Below are 14,029 nucleotides of genomic sequence, written 5' to 3'. Positions count from 1 at the left end.
ATTTCCCAGGTTAACTCAGCTACTCAGCCTTTACCTGTGCCCAGGTCCTAAACTTCACCACACCCCTATCTGGGCTTGTAAATTAGGGAGGACTTGTTAGGAGAATTAATTCAGATGACACAAAGGTCCTGGTGAGCACAAGGCGGTGCCCATGTAGCATTTGTCTCGGCTTGAGCTGCCAAAACAGAATGAGATGGACAGTTCAGAAGGCTAGAAGTCCAAGATGGTAGCAGCATGGGTTCCAGGGAATGCTCTGATAAAACCACACACACTTGTCCTCACTGTCCTGCCTACGGTCTCCATCAACCTTCCTTCTAGACCCAGCTGCTCCCATCCCCACTCATACAGGTACTCGGTAATATTCATTGGCACAGCCTCATTGCTCCTGGCATGTGTCCTTAGCCTTTTCTTGTAGAGGACCCTAACTTCCCTTCTTTGCTTAACAGGGAGGGGCCAGTCTGCCAACCTTATCTGGGACAAGCTGAGGAAGGTACACCACAGAGACCCTCTCCCACCACTGTCAGGCTGGCTACAGGCCCTCTCCTCTCCTGGAGAACATTTACAAACGCCCATGCGTGTACTCCAATGTGAACAAAGGGTAAGCCCTGTGGATAAGCACACAGACCCTAAAGTGCCACCTCCTAGGCACAAATCCAAGTGGCACCAATTATTTGGTTCAGCCATTTACTTCTTTGTACCACAGTTTCCTTGTCTATAAAAAGGAGATAAAAAGTTACGATGCATATAAACTGCTTAGCATGAATAGTTGGCATAGTCCTTGTTGTTGGCATATAATTATCTACTGCTTTGCCAGACCTTTTAAAGTCAGTAATAATATAGCAATTCATACTTGTATCCCTAGTGCCTACCACAGAATCTATCAAGACAAACACATGCACATACAAACACACACACACACACACACACACACACACACACACTAAACCACACATAAAAGCTCATCTCAACAACAGAACCCTTTTCAAAGCTATTATTTTGTTTTGTGCCATGGTCCCCACTGACAGTGTGAAAAGTCCACAAATTCATTCTCCAATGTTTTTTAAATATAGACAATGAAATGTGTCTAGTGCTACAAAAAAAATCCAATTATACTGAAATAAAGTCATCAGAAATATGTAAAAATAAACTTGCGGCACAATAACATTGCATTTCTGATTCATTAATAACAAAATCCAGCAGAAGATTCAGCTCCAGTCATGTCAGAGAAACAACAAATTTGAACAACATTGAGAGCGATGTAGAACAGTGAAAACTTCCTAGAAAAATAACCACTGACCCTACTGCCAAGTCCAAGATCAAGGCTAGCACTGTGGGGCTGTGTTGTTTTGATTAGCAGTGGACGGAAATGCTGAGTTTCATTCAGAGACTGGTGAAAACGTGGATAATGTTTTCCTGCCCCCCCCCCACCCCCAGTTAAGGCACACATCATGAAGCTTGGTTTTCGGGAGTCCATGACATCTCCTAGCAGAAGCTGCACTGTGTCTAGATGAAACTGTGGGTTGGACTTTCTCAACCCACCGGCCACACGAATTGAACTCCCTCCCAAGAATGGACCCTGCCTGCCTGTCTTTCTAGCATGCTGGAGCTCACTGAATGAATGGTGAAACTTCAGAAACGAAGTGCTTTCTCCAGGCCCTTCTTGATGCTTTCTTTCCAACGCAGTCCAGTGCAGGAGCCTCCTTCTTAATGGCTTAATCATTGCATTCAGAAGAAGAAAATATGATACTTGGGCTTTAGGTGGAGAAGAAATATGTCCCATTTGCAGTGCCGGTACTGTGTCGAAGTGCGAGGCAATTTGCACCAGAGAAAGCTCATTCTCCTTTGGGCTCGAGCCAGCCAGCTCAATAATGCTCCCTTTTATCTGAGTAGATCCAGGGCTGTTGCCCCGTTAACATTCAACCTCTCCTGAAGCCCAATCCTGCCTTTTGAATAAGACCCTGAAATCAGATAGGGTTCCACATTCCGAGTTCCTCCCTCTCAACTATCAGGGGTTCACATCATTTTATTAGTGTATTAACTGTACAACTAAAGGGCTTCACTGTGACATTTCCATACATTCATGTAATGGACGTGGATCATATTCTCCCTCTCTGTGACACTCTCTTGTCCCTCACCTCCCCTTGTCCCCTTTCACATACCCAACAGTCCTCACTTTTCTGTTATGTTACCCTCCACTACATATATGACTGAAGTTCCATGATGCTTGCTTATCTTTCTGAGTTTGTTTTTGTTTTTTAAAGTTCCATTTTTTTTTCTTGCAAACACAGGATTTTGTCCTTTTGTCTGGCCGAATAATACTCCCTTGTGCATATAGACCACACTTTCTTTACCCATTCATCTGTTGATGGACACCTAGTCAGGCTCCACCTCTCAGCTATTTTGAGTAGGGCTGAGGTAAACACGGATGTATAGTAACACTGTAATATGTCTTTGATTCCTTCTGGCTTATACCCTGCAGTGCCTCAGGTGGGCCATACATGACTTCTATTGTAGTTCTTTAAGAAACTTCCATAATGATTTTTACAGCAGATGTCCTAATTTACATTCCTACTGACAGTATATCCATGTTCATTTTTTTCCTCAAATGTTGATTTGTTGGTTTATTTGTTTTTATTTTCCCGGTGATAACCACTCTGACTGAGGTGGAATGGGATCTCATTGTAGTTTCCATCTCCATTTCCCCAACAGCTAAAGATCTTGAAAATCTTCAATGTATTTATTCACCATTTGTATTTTTTCTTTTGAGGATCACATGTTCCATTCATTTATAGACTTATTGCTTAAATTCTTTGCTCTTTTGCTATTTAATATTTTGAATTCTTTATATATTCTGGATCTCTCTCTCTCTCTCTCTCTCTCCATTATGAAAAGACCACAGGAAGACACCGGAGACAGTCACACTAGAGAAACATCTTCTGTGCCTGTAACTACAATGTTGGCAGAAAGCTGAGAAATTGTGTGGAAAATCCAAATTGATCTTCTGAAAAGACTAGAGCGATTAGAAGAGTGTCTCCTGCTTTTAATTAAAGTGGCCCCTGGCATGAGAAAAGCAGGAGATGTTAATGAACTCCTCCACACAAGGCGACCTTGAATGTGTCTGCTGCCCCTGACTGTACAGTGAGGCGGCATGGCACTCGTCATGTGAGTGGGCGAACCCTACTGGATGCCTTTTGTGGAAAGCACTTCACAAACCACCAGACTCCACGACAGGACAGCTTTCGCTGTGAAATCACCCGTGTGTCCCCTCCATTTCCCTTTGCTGGAGAAGGATTGCAGATCATAAATGACAAGAAGGATAAGAATAATTCAGTCCAGTGAACATGAAATGTAAGTCCACTTGTGACAACTTTTTGATTCATCAGTGACCTTGAACCCAAAGAGGGAGTTTCACAAAACTAAGGAACACTGGAATTTTCTTAATTTTTTTTTCTTAAATTCTCGAATAGTGAACATTTGAAGTAGTCATGATCCAGGCATTGCCCGGCTCAGTGAAGACTGTCATGGATGGTCTCAAACATTCACTAACCCAGAGCAGACTGCAAGTACCAAGCGTTCCAAGTCGCGTTCCCAGCCTGAAAATCACTGTCACATGCTTGGGGAAGTTGAAGCAAAGCTACTTGAATTCATCTGCCATTGGATTATTTATAAAACAGCTAAATCAAATTGAACTGGGCCATTGTTCTAAAGCATTATTAAACTCAGTTTTCTGGATCCCCAAGGGCTGTGAAATTCATAGACCAGCTCAGAGAATTAAGAGTTTGTGTGTTTACAAAATGGCTAATCCCTATGATCCTGGAATTTAAAAAAAAAAAAAGTTTCAAATTCCAAGAATGATGAAAGGCAGAAGTTTTTTCCTCCATTCTATCCTAAGCCATTGTGAAGACATTTCTATACATGTCCGTGCCCGTACCACTCTGCTCACTAACTTTCCACTCCCGATAATGTTTGGGACTATTAATTCAGTCGATACGAACAGCTCAACAATTAGTTTTGAGGTGGTGTTTATCTTGCACACTTCCCCCTGGTATTTGAAAGTGTCGAGGGTTTATGAATATGTGGCAAGAAGCTCAATCCAACTTACAGATGTGAGTCGTTTGCAAGCAGACGCTAGAGGTCTAAATTAAATTTCTATCTGTCTGTCTATGATTTGAAAGCCCTATTTTTCTTTACATCATGTTATTAAAACTTAGTATGAAAACCTGGACCGACAACGTCCTATAAATTTAATTCTAGAAATTACAGTTTGGGACGTTACCATATATTTGAAATATCGATATCTGAAGCTATAATAACACACAGTGATTTTAAAAGGACAAAACTTGATATACAGGATTCCCACAAACAACAGTTGACATATTTTATGAAGAAAGGAGAGAACAAGAGTTCATTTTTGGTTTTTGTTGAGACAGGGTTTCTCTGTGTAGTCTTGGTACCTGTCCTGGATCTCGCTCTATAGACCAGGCTGGTCTCGAACTCACAGAGATCTGCCTGGCTTTGCTTCTCGAGTGCTGGGATCAAAGGCGTGCACTACCACCACCCAGTGAGGTATCTATTCTTTAATAATAAAAGTAGGTGATTCTTTCTCCTTAAAATGTAGCCTCCAATTTGTCCCAGCTCATCCTCCCGATGGGTCATGTGGCTGGCCAGGAGCTAGGTGATGAGTTTACTGAGGCAGGTGGACATTATTTTTACAGTCTCACATCCAGTTTGCTGTCTGTCATTACAAGGACTCAGTGTTGGGAACTGACAGGTTTCAAATATTGATGGGCAAAGGCAGGCAGATGCAGACACTTGGGCCTGGTCCAAGATATCCAAACCCTGCCGGTCTGTAACGTGAAGCATGAAAACAGGCTGTATTATGAAATGTCCTCAGCCTGCCGTTTTCACACTGGATAAAATAAAACACCCAGGGAGAAAGCTGCCCTTTCTGCTACTTTACCAAAGGGCCATCTTGAAAGTGTCGGCCCCCAAGGCTTAGAGCCCCCCTGTTTAGAACAGCCACTACCACTCTGTAAGAAAACGGGTGAATTTCATCAAATGAACTTGGCCCTGGAAAAAACTGACTCCAGAATGATTTTAATTCATTTTTGTTTTCTTTGATGTGTTTTAAAACAGAAATTTCTCCACCTGTGGTACTCAAGAAGGGACCTGAAATATACTCTCTGCTTCACAGTGATGCCTCCTATCAATACAGCTGAGCAGTGGTGGCGCATGCCTTTAATCCTAGAACTCAGGAGGCAGAGCCAGGTGGATCTCTGTGAGTTTGAGGCCAGCCTGGCCTACAGAGTGAGATCCAGGAAAGGCGCAAAGCTATACAGAGAAACCCTGTCTCGAAAAACCAAAAAAAAAAAAAAAAAAAAAAAAAAAAAAAAAAAAAAAAAGAAAGAAAGAAAGAAAAAAGAAAAGAAAGAAAGGAAAAGAGGCATTCCACACTGTGTTTGCAAAAGTCTATGGTGGGTATGCATGCATGTGTGCATACAAGTAGTATGAGTGCAAATGTAATGTGTGTGTGTGTGTGTGTGTGTGCATGCACACATGCGTGTGCAAGTGTAGTGTTTAATATGAAGAAGTAGAATAGGGAGAACCCACTTGAAATCCTGATGCCAAAGGAAAGGGAGCAGACTTCAGGATTTGAATAATTTCATTTAGTCAATAAAGGGATAAATCATCCCGCAACAGCTATTTTTCCTTGACGTGACTTTGAATTAGAAAGTCAGTCCATCTCTGCACAGCACTTATGCAAATGCTGGCGATAGCAGTGTAGCTGATCACATTAGAGCCGCAGGTTACTAGATTACCTGTGTGGCCATGATGAAAAGATCAGCACGTCTTCACGCTGAGATGAACCAATACCACGCGTCGGATCATGTCATCAGCAAATGTCATTTTAATAGGACCACAAATCATTGTGACACCAACAACCTCAAACAAATCCTCCGGATAGTTAAAAATGCTGATTTCCGTCCCCAGAGGCCTGTGAAAGCTGTAAAACAAAACAAAGAGAATGTCTTTATAATGTAGCAACATCTAGATGGCAAGGTGTTCTATTTAAAATACCCTACATAGCTAGAAGAGAAGCCATGCTCTGATTCTGCAAAGACTGTGGAAGGTTAGTTCTCAACAACTTTGATTCAGTTCTCAACCCATGTGCTAAACACGGGAGGTGGGATAGATTTTTTTAAATGGCAAGATACCAGGTAACACACACGTAGGTTTTATTGACATATATATTTATGATGTTTATGTATATTTGATGTTCATATATGACCATCAATATTTGAAACCTGTCGGTTCCCAACATTGAGTCCTTGTGATGACAGACAGCAAACGACATGAAACTATAAAAATAATGTCCCCCTGGCTTGTCCCTGTAATCAATGATAGTTATTTTCTGGAAAGAAAAGTACAGTGAGCAACATTTGTTAGGTAACCTGACTTCTATAATGCCCTTATATAGTGTAAGCTGGTGTTTTCCCCTAACAGATTCACTCAAAACAAAACAAAACAAAAACAAAGAAACAATATAATACTGACAAGTAATTTATGCTCATGATATCCCATGATCCTTCCAGAAAAACAGATCATTAAATGGTACAGTTGCTGAATTCTCTGAACATGAGTTCAATTGGCCCACAAAACCCAGCTGAACACCAAGGTTGCCTTGGCATGCGACAGTAACTACTGCCTGTTTCCCTAAAGACCTATCCTCTACATGATATGCATAAAGCAGGGATACACAAGATAGGACATTTGCAATATTGTAGTCGTATTAGCTTAGTTCTGGTCACTAGAAACTTCAGAAGAAAAAGGAGGAAAGTGGTAGAGGAAACCCAACTGGATTTGGTTCTTTTTGGTGTTCTTTAAGAAGTGTATTTCAAGTGGTCTCGGAAGTTATCTAAAGAATGCCACCCTCTACCCCTTGAGAAGTACAGATAAGGCACGTGTGTGGCCTTAATAATAGAACAGAAGGCTCAGAGGAGCCAGGGAAGGTGCTTGGGGAATGTGTTCTGAGCTCTAGACTGAGAAGCCCTACTTGGAAACTCAGTTGACGGGAAACTGAATGTGACCACAGGCTGTATCCAAATGAGGGAATCTCAAGTCTCACTTATTTGGAAATTTCTGGAATACAGAAGTGTTTATGATGTGTTCTGTCTACAGACGGGAGTCTGTGATCACACCTACACTGTTTTCAGTGTGCAATTATTTCAGAGTTAATAAGACAATACCATGTAAAATGGCCAAAGATTTCTGAAAGCGCAATTGTGCCGAGGTTTGGGAAGGAATGAAAATCACTTATTTTTCCAACCGCTGTGGGTTCTCTAAGCTCACTCCCTGTGCAACCTAATCCTTGGTGCTTGCACCCACAAAATTAAGCATTCCTTCCAAAAATTACAAGCAGAGTACCCATCTTTCCATCCAATACTATTTCCCGTGAGCAAACATCAAAATGCTTTCTTTTACCTTTTATTTATTTTAGAAATATAGAAGTATCTCTGGAAAAACACTTTGTGAGTTATCTCCTTAGTGTGTGTGTGTGTATGTGTATGCTCATATTCATGTGTGGGTGTGTACACACATGGAGATGCCAGGGGACAAACTTTAGTGTCTGTCCCTCAGACATCATTCAGCTTTCTGAGACAGAACTTGCCCAAGTGTGCAAGGCTGCCTGGCCAGTGAATCCCAGGGGCCTAACTGCCCTCAGTAACCCATCACTGGGATTCCAAGCATGTAATACCATGCCTGACTTTTTTTATCCCAGTTCTGAGACTGAACTCAGGTCCTTGTGTCTGCAAGGCAAGCTCTTAATCGACCTAGCTATTGCCCCAGACCTTTCTCTCTCCTAGTCTACAAATACAAGGTCTGCTTTCACAGTCATCACAACCCATGGGACTACATTTAGACCAAAATGCTTCAATGCTGAGCATATGGTGTTATTTACCTACATTTCAAAATGATGGTTGAGGCTACTGTCAACTGGTGAGGATGGATATACTAGTGTACTGTGAAAATAATAACATGATTTTCCACCCTGTTCTTCAGTTCCAAAGCCTAATGCAAATTCCTACTGACAACAGACTTCTCTAAGGAACTCACAGGGACTGCTCATAATACACAACAGATATTATTTCTCATATTTCATTCTTGAAATATTAAATATGTGCACATAAACAATAAAGAATACACAGAGAGTTAATTTCTTAATCAAAGAACACATTGGGTCAATCTACCAAAACAACGGTAAACTTGGGTGGGAGGGTTAAGTCCTGACTGTAACAAATGCAGGTCTTCCACTTTTAAGGGTGAGCTCCAAACTGTGGGGTAGGGTGTTGGTGTCCCCCTAGCCTGAAGCAAGGGAGTGTCCTCATGTGTGAGTTGTGTTCATTATTACAAATCAGCATTGGAAGTACAGCCTAAAAGAATTCTTGAAGGGTTAATTCTCCAAAGCAGCCAGGCAAAGAATGTGCCTCCTCAGAACTTTAAATCCAAGCCATACCCAAACTGGCTACAGATGCAAATCTATAAGACTTTCTCAGAAAGTTGCATTAGGCAAATCAACATTGGGATGTCGAAGGCTGGGAATTTTTTTAAATTGTGCTCACCTATAAAGGTTATTTAGACATTAAAGTCATTGATATTATTACTTTAAAATACTTCGAAGGCCTGAAATCTATCCAAAAAATGTTTAGAATTATAATTGCTCAGCAAGTAAAAGCTTCATCATAGATCTGTGTCTGTTCTTTTCCTGGCATTCATAAACCTTGCAAGTTAATGTACCTGCAGTCGTGGCTCATTTGCTCTGTTATCTTTGTCCTCTAAGACTACTTGTCCAAGCCAGTCACTGGGCTGGGCACCAGCAAACACTGACAAGTGAAGAGAGATAGCTTTCCTACCTATATCATTGGCTAGTGGCACATGGCATCCCTTCTGTTAGCCATGTGACCTCAAAACAATTTCTTAAACTATGAGCCCGAGTGAGTGTCCCCTAGGGTAACACAAAGATAACAAAGTCCCCATTGCAGCGCTGAGAAGCCAATTGAAACCCAGAGTTGTCAGTCAGCTGATGGGAGTTATCATTTAAAATAGTCAAATGTCAAGTCATCTAAACAAGGTTGTCTCTGAGAGGAAGGAAGAGGAGAAATGGCAGGTGGTTCTTGAAGTCCTTTTAGTCTTCAAGAAAGACTGAAGAAAAGATGTCTGTGTTACCAGGCCAGACAGCCACTTCCCAAAAGTACCAATGTCAGATACAGTAACCACAGAAGTTTTGATGCATCTTTCATGATGAATTTCATCTGGTATGGGGAAGAAATATGGAAGTGTGCCCCCTTAGAACTGAAATTCACCGTCTGTCATAAGAAGTAGCCCAGAGGACTGCGATAAAAATATGAATGGTATCATAATTTGGTTCCGGAGCTACGTTTCTGTTAAGCGTGATACAGCTTAGGAAAATCTAATAAAACATCTGACAAAAGCAATAGATTCTGGCTGACAGCATAGCCCAGGGCCATGTGCTCCCACTGACTAAGAAGTTAAGATGTCATGAAGTTCTCGAGCCTTCCCTTCACTTTACCCAGGAAGGATTGGTTGTGAAGTGAAGCACCCACGCTGTCATATTTAAATTTTAAATAGATTCATATGGGAAAACACGGGTTTTTATTTTTTTCATTTTAGCAAGATTTTTGTACTCATTTCCCATGGAACCAAGAGTCAAGAGATGAGCAGAGTCTTTCCACAGATCATGTTGGGAGCTTTGATGTAGCTACGTTCACAGCTACACACAAATCCCAAACTGGCAAAAGCTTTAACTCCCATTGAAAGGAGAAGGTAAGTGTTTCCCAGGGGAGTCAGTTCGGGATAAAGTTCATAACCACTCTCCTGGGATTTTCATTCCCCTCTACCATGAAGCTGCTCCAGACTTTGGACCTAAAACAGCCAGTCTCAAATACCTGCTTAGGCCTGGATGAATGTTTCTCTTGAATTCCTCATTTTTCTAATATATGATAGTCATGTTTCTATTCATCTTTTTATGTAGGTACATGCTAAAAATGCAAGATACGAGGGTGAAAGGTATGAAAAGGATGTAAATTTAATAAAAGTAGCTTGTTAGGCGAGGTATTGTTTGTAAGGATGATTCAATCTCTTCTATGGTCAAACCCATGGATTTACACCAAAGCCCAGATTCCTCACCATCTAATAGACCACCAGCTTAATCAGATGTAGAATCTAAAAGGTAGAGTGTGGTAAAAAAAAACAGACAGAACCCCTAGTCCTCATAAATAATTATATAGTGGCCTTTTAATTACCCTGGAGAACAATGGAGAGAAATTAAGAAACAAAAACAGGAGAAATGGTCCCTGGGCCTTTGATAAAAGCTCCATGGCCTTTTTTTTTTTTTTTTTTTTTTTAAGAATAGCTGCTGGGATTATCAAGAGGAACGGGATTCAGAAGAGGTCAGAATTGAAAACAGAAATCCTAGTGATCTGAAGTCTCACACAGTGAGGTTGCGTGGGGGGCTCACAGATCCTGAAGTGCACGCCCCATTTCATGAACTAACAAGAGACCGCTTTGAAAAATCATCCAGGTTTCTCAGTGGGACAGACTGGATTCCAATTGTATGGAGAGCCAGCGAAGGGAAAGGACATGTTTAACCCATTCAAATCAGAGAAAGAAGAAACTGTCAAATGCATTCGTGCAGGTCCAAAGATACGATAAGGGCTAAAATGCTCAGTTTTTGTATGAATGTTGGGTGCCAGTAGCTGATGTATTGTGCTTGACACAAGAGGGTGAGCGCTTATAAAGCAGAAGTCAGTAATTAATTCCAGATCTGGGCTTCACAGGATTCAAAACCTTATCAGGTAGAGAAGTGAAACTTGGTTGTGCTAGGTCCTATCACTTATACTATCAATTAATACTATCTATTAATTGATCCCCCATACTATTTCCATTTCATCTGCCTTGTTCTTTTTCTGTTTATATAACATACCCCCAAACAAAATGAATAGGATATTTTGACAACAGAATAAAGAAATTGGTGTTAGGATAATATGCCAACCCCTTTTGTGTGTGAGTAGCAGTATATTCACTGAACAAGCATTTTTATTTTACTGAAAACAGATTTTTTTTTGGCTTACACAATATATCCCAGTTTCCCCTCCCTCTACTCCTCCCAGTTCCTACCAACCTCCCCTTCCCCCAGATCCACCTCCTTTCTGTCTCTCATTAGAAAACAAACAGGCTTCTGAGGGATCATAATGGAATAGAATAGAATGTAATTCAATATAATAAGATAAAACAAAAAATGCACATTGGAATAGGACAAAACAAAGACACAGAAGGAAGAGAGCCCCAAAACAACGCACAGGGAACAGACGCAAACACAAAAACCCACGAGGCCACACACTCAGGGCTCCCCAAAACACACGAAACTGGAAGACCTAACATATACCCGAAGGATTTGTAGGGTAAAAAGATTATATATATGACCTGACATAACAAGACAAGGCCCCTCCAAAGATGCCATTGAGTTCATTTTCTGTTGGCCACCTACTGCTGTCCATGCAGCCTGCCCTTAAGATAAATTTGTTTCCTCGGTGAGACTCCCTTGGTGGAAACTAAACTTTAATTTTCCCATGGTTATAATTTGGAAATAGCTCTTGGATTAAGGGATAAGGGCAGGTGTCCACTTCTCCTTTCAGCTCTAGGACCCCATCTGTTGTAGACCCAGTGCATGCTGCCTCAGTCCCTGTGAGTTCATATCTGCAGCCATCCTGTTGACTTGAAGAGCCTGGTTTCCTTGGTGTCCTCCATCGTCTCTCATTCTTTTTGCCCCCTCTTCCATAGGGCTCCCTAATCCCTAAAGGGAGGTATTTGATTGAGACCTCTCACTGAGGACTGAGTGTCCCAAGATCTCTCACTCCCCTGCTGTGGGTCTCTGTATTACTTACCATCTGACGTGGGAGGAAACTTCTCTGATGATGGCTGAGCAAGGCACTTATCTATGCATATAGCAGAATGTCATTAGAAGTCATTTTATTGCTACATTCTTTTAGTGAAAACAGTAGCACTTGATTTTACCATAGGTCCTGGAGTTACCTAGTCTCAGGTTCTTGGTCACCCAAGTAGTGTTGAATATGGGTTCCATCTCAGGGAGAAGACTTTAAGTCAAACCAGATATTGGCTAGTCACTCCCACCAGCTTTGTGCCATCATTGTACTAGCATGGCCTTGAACTCAGAGATCCACCTGCTTCTGCCTCCCAAGTGCTGGGATTCAAGGCTTTAGCCACCACTGCCCATACCACATCTTCTTTATCCCTTCTTCTATTGAGGGACATCTAGGTTTCCAACTTCTGGCCATTGTGAATAAGGCAGCAGTGAATGTGGTTGAGCAAATGTCTCTGGGGTAGGGTGAAGCATTCTTTGGGTATATACCCCAGGGTGGTAGAGCTGGGTCTTGACGTAGATTGAGTCTCATCTTGTGGGGGAAGTGTCACACTGATTTTCATAGTGGCTGTACAAGTTTGCACTCCCACCAGCACTGGATGAGTGAGTGTTCCCCCTTAATCTGTGTTTTCGTCAGCATGAGCTATTGCTTGCTTTTATTTTATCTTAGTCATTCTGAGGGGTGTAAGATGAAATCTCAAACTAGCTCTGATTTGCATTTTTCCCGTTGACTAAGGATGTTGAACATTTCTTTAAATGTTTCTCAGCTATCTGTTTCCTCTTTTGAAAATCATCAGTTTAGATCTATATCCCATTTTTAATTGAGTTATTTGTTTTCTCGATATCTGGTTTTTTGACTTTATATATTTTGGATATTAGTACTTCATTGAATGTGTAATTGGTAAAAAATCTTTTCCCATTCTGAAGGATGCCAGAACAAGTACTTTTACATTACAGCTTTATTTGTTTGTTCCTTGAAATGATTGAAAACATTGATAGATAAAATTAATGAAATTCTTCAAATATGACAAAATTTATAAAGTTTATAAATGTATTGTGAAAGTATGCCTACATGTGTGTACACATATAACTATACAAAGATGTGCATATGACTGATGCTATCTTCAAAGAATTAAAAAATGCTCTAAATATACTGTTAGAGCATTTTCTTCTTAATTTTTTAAAAGGATTTATCATTTCATTTTATGTGTATGAATGCTTTGCCTGCAAGCATGAATGTGTAACACATGCGTGCCTGGTCTCCATGCAGAGTTCAGAAGAGGGCAAGGGGTTCCCTCAAGTCAGAGGTGGGTGTTCCCAGCATCATGTGGGGGTTGGGAACTCGGTTCCTCTACAAGAGCAGCAATGCTGTTAATCATTGAGCCGTCTTTCCAGCACCTGTGCTATTTTCTTTTTTAGTCAAGTCTTTTGGATTTAGTTCCTTTAATGATGGGGCATTTAATAGAGATTACCGAGATGATATTTAATGATAGCAAAGTTATGGGTAAATAGACTCTTTCATAGATTGTTGGCCAAAGTAAAATTGATAAACAGTTTTTAGAGAATAATTTGGCAATACAAAGTAAATATTGTTTAAAAATGCATTGGACCATTAATTCCACTTCTAGGGATTTATGGGGTATCAATGTACATTAATGAATTTTCACAGGTATTTTTTTATAATTTGATCTGCAGACATAAAAGCAGACCTTTTCAATGAGTGATAATGTACACTATGATAGCTATGGAAACCACTTACTTCCATATACCAGTTAAAATTATGACACAAATATGTATGTATTGACATGGAAAGATGTTCATTATTAAGTGAATAATGGATTTGAAAGAGGTTACAGGACCTGATACTGTATAGTGCTCTGTGGGCTTGTGCATCTTTTACACAATTGTTGGTTTTTACCTCATTGACAGTGTCCCTGGTTTATCAATCAAGAAACAAATCCCAGAGATCTGAAGTCATTTGCCAAAAATAAAACAGCTAGCAAATGACAAATGTGAGCTTTAAATGTGGGCAGTCTGGTTATAGAGACGGCTTTCTCACTCTCTCCAGCA

At 40.7% G+C, this 14,029-nt stretch overlaps 1 long non-coding RNA gene across 1 annotated transcript in view; it reads right to left on the bottom strand.

Annotated features, from left to right (window-relative positions):
• Positions 1-5,976, bottom strand: part of LOC121822036 (uncharacterized) — a 58,086-nt gene extending 52,110 nt beyond the window's left edge. The window contains exon 1 of the long non-coding RNA XR_006062971.2: positions 5,820-5,976. This is a non-coding gene — a long non-coding RNA (uncharacterized LOC121822036). The remainder of the gene's footprint in view (positions 1-5,819) is intronic.
• Between the last annotated feature and the right edge of the window lie 8,053 nt (positions 5,977-14,029).

This window comes from Peromyscus maniculatus, chromosome 13 (genome assembly GCF_049852395.1).
Source record: "Peromyscus maniculatus bairdii isolate BWxNUB_F1_BW_parent chromosome 13, HU_Pman_BW_mat_3.1, whole genome shotgun sequence".
Classification (NCBI taxonomy): Eukaryota; Metazoa; Chordata; class Mammalia; order Rodentia; family Cricetidae; genus Peromyscus; species Peromyscus maniculatus.
Note: the sequence above shows the minus strand (reverse complement) of the source record. Positions and strands in the feature narration are given on the sequence as shown.